The sequence below is a fragment of the Solanum verrucosum genome, unplaced genomic scaffold (genome assembly GCF_900185275.1).
Source record: "Solanum verrucosum unplaced genomic scaffold, falcon-dt-bn FXZP01000274.1, whole genome shotgun sequence".
NCBI classification, from domain to species: domain Eukaryota; kingdom Viridiplantae; phylum Streptophyta; class Magnoliopsida; order Solanales; family Solanaceae; genus Solanum; species Solanum verrucosum.
Window position 1 is genome coordinate 2,715,992 of NW_026020258.1, and position 12,267 is coordinate 2,728,258.

Sequence of the window (12,267 nt, forward strand, 5' to 3'; positions counted from 1 at the left end):
ATTAGGACACTACCAAACTTTGGATGATTTAAGACTATTTTATAAAATTTAAAAGGTCTAGGTCTCAGTCTTACTGATCTGAACAATTTGAGGAGAGTGATCTGAAACACCAGGCACTAGAATTTCAGCTTCCACATGTCCATAGGAACGCAACCACTGAATATTCCCAAACACCCAATAAATCTTAGAATAAACCTGGTAGTCGACTGTTGATTGTTGCAAAAAGTATAGTGACATCATTTCCTTCTGAGTGTTGACATTTGTATGGTGTCAATACATGATTGGAAAGCTTGAGTTTCTTTTGGAACTTTAGGTGTTTATGTCAAGCATGTTGCATTAGTGCATTATAAACAAACATTCTACAGGTCATCTTTGATGTTTTTTTCCTTGGGAGGAGAGCGTTTTTGTAGTTCTTACATATATCTTCATATGAAGTATGGTTTCTCCAGGTCAAAAATTAGCGGTCTTGTTTTCCTAGGGAGTATGCCCAACTTTTTTCTTTTCTCCTTTGGCTAATTTTTTCTCCAAAATGGTTTGCTTTTTGATGTGGACTTCTGACACTTCTTTATTAGACCTGATGCCAAATTTGTTTTCTTTTTATTTAGATATTGATTTTGACTCATATATGAAAGAGAAGACTGCATCTTCAGGGACATAATGCAATGTTTGTTGTCTTGATTCTCCTATCAGAGCAAGTACTTGTAAGGCTGGTCACATAATTTGTAGAAGTTTGATAATCACTGAAGCTAAGTTTGGTAGACCTAAAGTTGAAGTTGACACTCCTCCTACATTCTTCAAGCAAGCTTGGATTTTGTGCAAATTTGGATTATGTTCTAATTATTCCTCCTCTTCCTCTTGTAGAAACTTTCCTCTCTTCTAGACGGAGAAGCTAATAACTACAAGGGAGTTAGATTAGCTAAAGCAGGTGATGGTGGTATACTTGTTGTTCCTATTCGTTATCCACTTCCATCAGCTCGTGGTCCAGAGCTAGCAACAAATGGAAGAGCTATGGTATTTATGTCGATGCCTCATGAAACACTATCTGTCCCTCTTGGTGCTTCTAAAACCCTCTACATAGAGGGACTTCCTTCGCACCACTCCAGAAGAAAAGTATCTCGCATCCTTTGAGATGTCATTTACTGAATCATTATTAATTTCTGAATATATCTGTTGCTTGTTCCCTAACTGCACTTACAAGATAGTTTTTGTCCTTTTGTGGCCTACATAGAAGTCAAACTTGTTAGAAAGGAATAAAAACATGCAAATTGATGTTTCTGTTGTTTCTTTTAGTATAGTATTTATCCACCAGGTGATATCTTGATAAAATCTTCACTTTGCAGCGTGGTGGAGATAATCTTATCCTTGGCTTTATTGATTTCGTAGATCCAGCGTGTGCATCTACTGCTTCGAGTGCATTGCAAGGTGTATTTTCTCAATGATAATAATCCACTATCCAACTTCCGTTAGTGACTTATATAGAATTTTTTTATGGTATTATAAAGAAGTTAGATTGTGGATTATTATCATTGAGAAAAAAATCACTTTGTCATGCACTCAAAGAAATAACTGCAAACGTTGGATCTATGAAATCCACAAATCCAAGGATAAGAGTATCTCCACCACGCTGCAAAATGAAGTTTTTATCAAAACATCACCTGGTATATAAGTACTATACTTACAGAAATGACATAAAGAACAACTTACATGTTTTGATTCCTTTCTAACAAGTTTGACTTCTATATAGCCCACAAATGGTCAAAAAATATCTTTTAAGTGCAATTAGGGAACAAGAAACAAATATATTCAGAAATTAATAATGATTCAGTAAATGACATCTCAAAGGATATAAGCTACTTCTCTTTTAGAGTTGTCCGGCGGATTTCCCTCTATGTAGTGGGTGTTAGAATCCAAATTATCAAGAAATCCAAAGATTCCTGATGAATGAAGGAGCAGTGTCAGCTTTCTTGGAGACCATGCTTTGTGATATTTGTTGCACTGAGCCAAGTTTTTGCCAAGACTGTTGTTGTATCCTTTGCTATAAACTAATCCATTTGGACTATGATGAGTTACACTCAATGTGAAGAAACAATAGATGGCTACATATGTGGACATGTTTCTCATCTAGACTTTGTTCTACGAGCTTGCATGGCTGGGACTGTCGAAGCAAGGAAGCATCAATTTGGATCCAGAGTATTTCTGCCAATACTATGATTCAATGATGGATTTAGTTTCACATGTTGCGAAGCTTTTAAGTATCTATAATTATGTTGCTTCTTGTGCTGACATCGAAATGATTGTGAATGTTGGCATTTGAATTTTGCGTGGCTTTTAAAAAAGGAGTGGAAAAAAGTTATTGCATCGTATTAAATCAATCAAAGAAAATGTATATCTAATTGATGAATTGTACTTTGTTTCTTTATGATTCTATCTTTTTCCAATTTAAGGTTTATAATTACAAGAATGACCCATTTGATAATTATATCAACTTACGAAAGAAGTCTGCATTCAGAAAGGAAAGTTATGTGGATAGCATTGGTAACTTCTCTACCTTATCATCGTCTTTTTTTTATATGTAACTCTGTCTTGAATATCTGTATCAGAGCACAATATTAAAGTATGTGCAAATGGGGTTATCTATCTTTAAGTATTGTCTATTTTAGGATACAAATATATAAATATGTGCATTGTAAATTTTGTTTATTTCAGTGCTTCCTATTGTCCACAAATACCAAAAACACTTGTTGCAACTAAGCAAGTCATTCTTTCTTGATTGTGGTAGGGCATGCTTTCATTGTGGTATATTGCTGACTCTTCTTATTTCCATATTTATGCGAGTGAATCTCCTTGATTCTGGTAGTGTGTCATTTCCTTGATTAGATTTATGCCTTCTTTAAACATTTTTTGGATGTCTCATTTTATTTTTATTTTGTAGAGATCAGTTAGGATTAGTGTCATCATTAAAACATAAGTCTGAAATATAAGTTAATGAAACAAATAGTACGTGTTATTAGTTCTCTGCCTTTAGCAATACTGCTAAGATTTACTGAAGCGTATCTGTTAGACTGATATATCCAAATATTGTTGTTATTGTGCTTATTATTGTTCTTATTGGGATTTATTTACAATCATATGTTCTAATGATGATGTCTATATGTTGTGTCTTTCTTATTTCTGAAATCTCGGTTCAACGCCTAATTTGCTATTATTAACAAATCTTGTAGCAGTTCATACCCTACTCTATTTCTAATGTCATGTAGGAGTATAACCCAATTCATATTTGGAGATCTAACTAAAATCGATACTTGCCCTGTTTGATGGTCAATCTACAAAAAGAGTAATATTTTTTATTAATATAATATTTTTTATCAATTAACCAACTGTCTTGTTCATTTTCTTTTTTTTTTTTCTTTTTTTAATCTCTTATTCTTAATTAATTAAGATATCAATGAATCAAACTTGAAATGAACTTACATATTCATATTCTTTGAATTTGTATTATTTTCATGTTAGGTGGAGATAGTGAACAAGGTTATTTTCATTCTTTTATTTTGAATTTTGATACACGCAAGCAAAAGAAAAATTACAGTATATGTATATAGTTGCTTAATTAAATAATCTTCTATTGAACTAACCATTTATAAATGAATGTCGTTGTTACATTTTAACATTTTTTCTCCCTTGTTTAATTTATCAATATTTGAAAATGTCACGCCCCGAGGCTACCCCCTTGACGTAAACACGGGACCTAGGATCACAAGTGACCCCAAGCTAACCTGAGTTGGCATATCATAAGCATACTTAAACAACTGAACAATATATACTATGTGGAAGCTTAAATCATAAGATAAATTGAATTATAAAGAATACCCAATACGAGTCTGAAAACATAAACATTGAGTAAGAGTTAATGACACTAAACATTCACTCCAAGCTAAAGCTGAATCTAAAACTATGTTTGAAATAAGCCTCTAACTGACTAGAGATGCTGGGACATTCCTCCAGCTAACGCTAGCAAAACTAAAACTGAAATGAAAGACTTAATGTAAAAGAACATGTATGTCGTCTTCGAAGAATGAGGACTCACCAGTGATACAGATCGGGAACCGATCTACATGTGATCTTAATGTTGAGGACTTGAACCTACATCACGAAAAGATGTAGATGTAGCGCAGAGTATGCGTCGGTACTTGAGAGGTACTAAGCATGCATGATAAAATAAAGTTGAACAACATATAACTAAATGAAGGATACTGAACAATGACATAATCTAAAAATGATGAAGATAATGAAATAGACTGAGTATGAACTAAACTGAATTTAATGACCAAGTACATAACATGCTGAGACTAAATACTGAAATATAATTGGTAACCTAGTCAATGCACTAGATTCTTACTATGGGAGCTACTATTAATCGACATAAAACCATGTGAGCTAAACGTGAAGTCCGATTTATACACCCCATCGAGAGGACCCAATATACCTTGCCAAGGTTATAGAGGCATTACTGGCGTGACCACTGAAATCTGATGCCCACATGTGGGACGTATAAACCTACGGTAGCACGTAGTTCTAGAACTATAAGGGTGACTTAACCTAGTCCAACTTGATGTTAAGCCTACTCCCAACTGGAAATGTTTAGAATACAACATAACGGAAATACACTTGATAGATCAATATTCTGACATGCTAAATGAAAAATGCAAAATTAAAGTACTGTTAATGGAACATTTGAAATCTGAAGCATGCATCAGTTAAAGTAATTCATGAACTAAACGAATCTACACAACTAGGGTTGTGAGTTTAATGCAAGAATCTAAGAAACACTGTTATGAAAACATGATAATCTAAATAAGAGCACTACAACAACTAAATCACAACAAGTCTCTAAAGTTCAAGAAATCCTAGGTCTAAACAATGTGAACGAAATATTTTAGGGACCTAATGGGTGAAAGAAACCCACTAGTGAAATCCCACATACTTGGTGACGAATTCCATGGAAATATCTTTCGATTTCGGGCTTGGAACCAAAGAAAACTTGTTGAGTTTTCTTGAGAAAGAAATCACAGGATTCTTCCCTTTTTACTGCATGTTTTGATGAATTTAAGAGAATGGTCGACTAGGTAAAAGGGGGTGACACAAAAGTGTCAAATATCAATTGGGGGTTTTGTCTCAAGTAGTAGAAGCAACAAAAATAACAAGAAAATCAAGTATGGGGACAAGTTCTTAGGGTGTGACCACAATAAAAGTTGACATAAATCGTTGGGTACATGATTTCCATAGGAAATTTGCAAGATAATAGTAACTAGGCTAAGCTTTAGATGGAAATAAGTTCCCTCTCGGGCAACTTACCCCGTTTAAAATGCGTTCCTCTCGAACACCCATTTTTCGTATGAAGGCCAGCCTACGCCTTACACCACTCACTCTCTCGAGCTAAGTGTTATGATATAGGACTAGGACTCACCCTTTCGGGATGAACCTCATGTCGACCCATTCCTTAGGCCATCAGTCTAGCAGTCTTGGTTTCGCGACCTCCTTCTCGGGCAAGCCGAAAACACATGGGTAGTTTTGTATTTGCAACTAAAAATCCATTAAATTAAATCACACCCACTAGGTGAAATCACCATTAAAATACATCTATCCTATCAGCAAGGAAGACCCAACAACAATATCAACACATATTTGCTAAATAACACCCCAAGAATGGGGTTTTTAGACACACATCCAGAAATAACAAAATAAACCTAAAATGATACTAAAATCAAATAGGTATAAGGAATTAAACCTTGATTTAAGCAAAGTAAGAAGAATGGAGAAGACCCACTTCCAACTTGGGGAAGATGAAATCCTTCTTTTTTCAAGTCTCCCAAAAACCCTCTCCAAACTTGAGAGAAAAATATCCCAAAAAGTACTATTCTATTCTGGAAATTAAAATAAATGTTCCACTCCTAAAAATTAATAACAAGTTTAGTATTTATAGACTTCAAAAAATTGTGATGGCGGATCTTTTGACAAGGTTAGTCAGAATCCCCGATTAACTCGGCAATTCGTATTTTGGTGTAGTTCGTCGCCGTCTTGCACTAGACTTCAACATCATCGTTCTCTGTGTCATTGGGCGACATAGTACTGCTTTGCGGAATTATTCGGCGAAACGCTGACTGCTTCTTTCATCGCCTTTTTGATCCTGCTCCTTCAAGGCTTCGCATACTGGAACAAAGGGCTGAGTGTGTCCCTTCGGTGAAACGTCAAGCATGCTTGGTGATGCGCAGGCTTCAACTTCTTCGTTCTTTTCAACACTTTTGTTCCTTTTTGCGCCTAAGTGTCTATGCTTCCACTAAAACTTCAAATGCCTGAAACTTAAGTGTTTTCATCAGATATTGAGACAAAATAAGCATTTGAGGACACTATTCCTATCAAAATAAAGCCCTAAATGAGTCCAATTTGTGGACTCATAAACACCCCCAACATAAACTTTTTCTTGTCCTCAGGCAAACTCAAGTTTAGCCGTTCAACAAGGTGTCTCAAATAGTGCTACACAAGCCTAAATCATGAATGCACACACTAGACTCAAATTTATTTATGCAATGATCAATTGTGTGCTCAAAGATTCAAGTTGTCACATACCATTACCAAAGATTCTCATGCTCGCAATACTTGCTACTTGTGCAATCAACTCAACAAGAAGTATCTAAGTGCCCTCACATCAAGAATGATTCCATATTCACACACAGAGGTTAATCAATTCAAGATCATGAATTAGATGCAACGCTCACACTGAAAAAAAGAAGAGGAATACAATGCATGTTTTTACCCATAGGTTTGCCTTATTTTCCAATCGACTTTCAATTCGGCTTACTAAAGATCAAAAAGGTCTTTTTAAGGCTTGTAATTGAGATAAGTACAAATGTATTGTCATTTAGGCTCAATGACTTTTTCCTCGTGAGATGTGGTATTCTCAAGGCATTCCCTTCTTTTTCTTTATCAATTGTTTTCTAGTGCTTCTAAGTCATCTTTTCATTCACCTCCATGGATTTTTTGGAAACCCGATTTCCTTGGTACTTTTTTCCACAATATTTTTTTTTTGAAGGGTTTCCATTGTTCTGCAACACCAGGGGTTAAGGGAGACTTTTCTTGCACTTGACTTCTCCTTTTCCTTTTTACCACACCCCGACTTAGGATTTTGGCCTAAATTGGCTATTCGCTAAACCACAAATCAAGAGGATTATAGGTAGTGGGTCAAGTATGGTCTTGGGTTCATCCGAATTCTTTCAAAGAAAGGTAAGGCTCAAAGGGTGTTCAAAAGAGTTTCACACGCTCATGGGTAGGCCAGAAAAGAGGTATATGTCAAATTTGGCTCACACTCTTTAAAATTGCCTAAGATCATTTCAATAGCACACCTTTATAAATCAATCAGACTAACATGGCAAATTCTAGGTTTATTCATGCAAGGTTCAAAGTAAGCTCATCACACAACGCATCGACACTTAAGTCCTAGATATTTAGTAGTTCTGTTGTCTTTACATTATCATTCAGATGTTGTTTAAAGACTTCAATTGTCGTTTTGGCTAAGTTTTATTTCTCTTTAAAAGTTATGTTTTGAGATTATCTTGTTAAGTTAAGTCTTTCGCTGAATAAGTAAGCCAGACCAAGGGTTCACTTGGGGCCATCAATGGTTCTCGAATGCTAGCCACGTCCTGGGTGTAGTCTCGGGACGTGACAACATTCTTCCTCGAATGAAGTCTAAACTAGTTGAAAAATAAGGGAAAAAGCTGCAAACCCTACCACTAAGTACTGAAACTGACATCTGACTAAACTAAGTTCCAAGAACATGCAAATACAGTGAAAAAGAAAGACTAACTGAAGGAACAAGACACTAAGACTAAATTTATGCCAGAATAAACTAAGGGGATGGAGAGGAACTATTACCTCAAGCAGGAATAGAATCGGAGGGAAAGAGATGAGGATAATTGGCCTTCATGGCTGCTTCTACTTCCTAAGTAACTTCCTCTATGGACTGACTCCTCCACAAAACCTTAACTGAAGCAACTTCTTTGTTTCTCAACCTTCGAACTTGACGATCAAGAATTTCAACTGGCACCTCTTCGTAAGTGAGACTATCCTTCACAACCAAACTTTCTAATGGTATAATAGATGCTAGATCACCCACATACTTCTTCAACAAGTAAATGTGAAAGACTGGATGGATTGCTTCTAGTTCTGCTAGCAACTCTAACTCATAAGCCACTTTACCCACCCTTTTCAAGGTCCAGTAAGGGCACATATCTAGGGTTGAGTTTCCCTTTCTTGCCGAATCTCGTCACCCCCTTCATAGGGGATACTTTCAGAAAAACCAATCATCAATTTGGAATTCTAAGTCCCTTCTCCTTACATAAACATAGGAATTCTGACGACTCTGGGTTGTCTTAAGTCTATCTCTGATGAGCTTAACTTTTTCCATTGCATCATGAATTGAACCTAGCCCTATCAAGGCTCCTTCACCCACTTCAGACCAACAAACTGGAGATCTGCACCTACACACATATAACGCCTCATAAGGGGTCATATGTATACTGGAGTGGTACCTGTTATTGTAGGTAAAGTCTATGAGAGGTAGGTGATCATCCCAACTTCCCTTGAAATCGATCCCGCAAGCTCTCAACATGTCCTCTAAAGTCTAAATGGTATGCTCTGCCTGGCCATCCGTCTGTGGATGAAATGTTGGGCATATATTTACCTGAGTACCAAGATCTTTCTAAAATGACTTCTAGAAATGAGAGGTGATTTTAGGACCTCGATCTGAGACAATAGACAAAGGAACCCCATGCAATCTGACTATCTCATTAATGTCAAGTTTGGTGTAGTCCTCCGCTGAATCTGTATTTTTGACAACCAAGAAACGAGCGGACTTAGTAACTTTATCTACTATTACCCAAATGGATTCATGTTGTCTCCGAGTACGAGGTAAACCCGTAATGAAATCCATGTTTATTACATCCCACTTTCATATAGGAATGTTAATTTCTTGAGTGTTACCTCTTGATGTTCCACCTTCATTTGTTGACAATTAGGGCACTTAGCCTCGAAATCTGCTATAACCTTTTTAAAGTCATTCCACCAAAAGATATCCCGTAGATCACGGTACATCTTAGTGGCACCTGAATGAATAGAATACCTAGAGTTATTGTCTTTTGTATGAATCTTCTGTCTCAACTCACCCACCTTGGGAACACATAAATGACCTTGGTAGCGAAGCATATGATCTCCCCCTTGGAGAAAACCTCAACTTTCTGCTGATGAACTGCACCTTTCAATTGAAGCAATATAGGGTCACTTGTCTTGTTTATCCTTAACCTCCTTTACTAATGAATATTCTGACCCATTCTGAACTATCACACCATCATCTCATACGATCATAAGGCAAAATCCTAAGCGAGCAAGATGGTGAACAACTTTTGGTAATTCCTTCCTTTCTTCCTCAACATGTGCTACACTACCCATAGATAGTCTACTAAGAACATCAACTACTATGTTGGCCTTACATGGATGGCAAAGAACATTCATGTATAGTCCTTGAGGAATTTAAGCCATCTCCTCTAGTAAAGGTTCTACCTTTTCTGGGTGAACACTTACTGAAGGCTCTTATGGTCTGTGAACACATCTATGTAAATACCATACCAGTAATGTCTCCAAATCTTTAGGGAAAATACTACGTCTTAAAGCTCTAGGTCATGATTCAGATAGCTCTTCTCATTCACCTTAAGCTGTCTAGAAGCATAAGCTATAGCCTTCCCTCGCTACATCTACACGCAACCTAGGCCGACTCTGGATGCATCACAATAGATCACACAATCGTCTGAACCCTCTAGTAGAGTCAAAACAAGAGTTATAGTCAACCTAGTTTTTAGTTCAAAAAAGCTCTTCTCACACTTATCTGACCACTAAAACTTAACCTTTTCTGAGTCAACTAAGTCAATGGAGGAGCTATGGTTGAGAATCCTTCTACGAACCTTCAGTAGTAACCGGCTAAACCCAAGAAACTTTTGATATCTATAGTAGAGGTGGGTCTTGGCAATTGTTTCACTGCCTCTATTTTCTGAGAATCCACTCGGATCCCTTCGGCAGACACTATATGCCCAAGGAAAGCAATTGATTGTAACCAAAACTTGCATTTGTTGAACATCGCAAAATTCTGACGATCTTTGAGAGTTTGCAGGACAGTCCTCAAATGAGTCGCATGTTCTTCCTCATTCCTAGAGTAAATGAGGATATCATCAATAAAAATGATAACGAACAAGTGCAAATACTGCTTGAACATCTTGTTCATTAAATCCATGAAAGATGCATGAGCATTGGTTAGTCCAAATGACATAACTACAAATTCATAATGACCATATCGAGTTCTGAAGGCTTTTTTCGGGATGTCACTATTTCTGATTATAAGCTGATGATAATCGGATCTGAGGTCTACCATCGAAAAATGACTAGCACCCTGAAGTTGGTTGAACAAGTCATCAATCCTGGGGATTTGGTACTTATTCTTGATTTTGACTTCGTTTAACTACCGATAGTCAATGCACATCCTGAGAGAATCATCTTTCTTTTTGATAAACAACACTAGAGCACCCTATGGGGAAATGGTGGGTCCGATGAAGCCCTTATCTAGAAGTTCTTTCACCTGCTCTTTCAATTCCATAAGCTCAGTTGGAGCCATTTTGTAAGGAGGAATAGAAATAGGCTAGGTATTTGTAAGGAGATCAATTTCAAAGTCAATTTACCTTTCAGGAGGAACTTTGGGAAGATCATTTGGAAACACTTCGGGAAACTCATTTATTACTAGGACTAACTCAAGAGCTGGGGTTTTAGAGCTTAAATCCTTAACCCGAACTAGATTGTAGATGTACCATTTAAAAATAGTCTTTCTTGGATTAACGTAGGAAATAAAATCGACCCATAGGCACTGAGCTACGACCCTTTCATTCTAAGATTGGTTTGTTTAGAAACTGAAAACGCACGATCTTAGTTCTACAATCAACTGAGGCATAACAGGAATGTAACCAATCCATGCCTAGAATGATATCAAAGTCTACCATTTCTAACTCTACAAGATCTACTGAGGTGATATTTTCTGAGAGACTGTGATAGAGCAATTTCTGTATCCTCGTCTAGCTATGACTGCATCACCAACTAGAGTAGAGACCGAGAAGGATTCTGAGAGAGTTTCTAGACTAACACTGAAGGTTACTGCTATTTATGAAGTTACAAAGGAAAGAGTAGCCCCTAGATCTAGCTAAACATAAACATCTAAATGAAAGACTATTAACGTACCAGTGACCAAATCAGGAGAATCTTCCAGGTCCTGGTGAGCTTGGAGAGAATACAACCTGTTCTGGCGCTAACCGCCACCTGTACCGAATGAAGCAACCTACTGAGTTGGGTGACCTGCTGGTGATGTTGGAACTGAAGACTGAGCCTTATTATTGTTACCTACTTGTCCCTATTTAGAAGAAGGAAAATCTCTCAACCTGTGACCAGTCTAACCACAACCAAAATATCATTCCTTGCCTTCAAGACACTCGCCCAAGTGGTTCTTACCAAACTTTGGACAAGTTGGATAGGTGATGTTACCTGAAACACTTCCCTGAGACTTAGAGCTTGATTCCCTACCTTTCTGATCCTGTCAAAACCTGGGGCGATAGAGCACTAGCTGATGAAGGTGCTGGATCTGAAGACCTTTGCTGAAACTGTGAGCGATTTCCACCACCCAATTTCTGTTGAAAGTACTCATAGTTCCCTGTTCAAACCTTTTTCTTGTCCTTAGCTAGTTCTATAAGCTTATCTCCCTCAACCTGCTGAGCATGAGACATTAGCCTAGAGATATTCATATCCTCCAAAAACATAGCATTTTTTCACTGTCTTCACCAAGTCAGATACCCCAAATAGGAACTTCCCTAGGATCGACAACCATATGTGGAGCATACCTTGAGAGCTAGGTGAACTTAAGTCTTTACTCTTGGACTGACATCAAACCTAGTCTCAAATTCATAAATTCCTGAGCCTTAGCCTCCCTCAACTCTCTTAGGAAGAACCTATCCAGAAAAGCTTTGGTGAAACACACCCAAGACACATGAGTTGCATTATCACCCCTATTTTCCTTCCACTGCATGAACCATATGTGCGCCACATCCTTAAGCTGGTAGGACACCAACTATACCCTATCATTTCCAATCACTTGCATCAATCTAAGGATCTTCTAGACCTCATCAATTA

At 37.2% G+C, this 12,267-nt stretch overlaps 1 pseudogene; it reads left to right on the plus strand.

Moving 5' to 3' along the window:
• The first annotated feature begins 529 nt into the window (after positions 1 to 529).
• On the plus strand, positions 530 to 11,502 carry LOC125833299 (uncharacterized; annotated as a pseudogene).
• Positions 11,503 to 12,267: the final 765 nt, after the last annotated feature.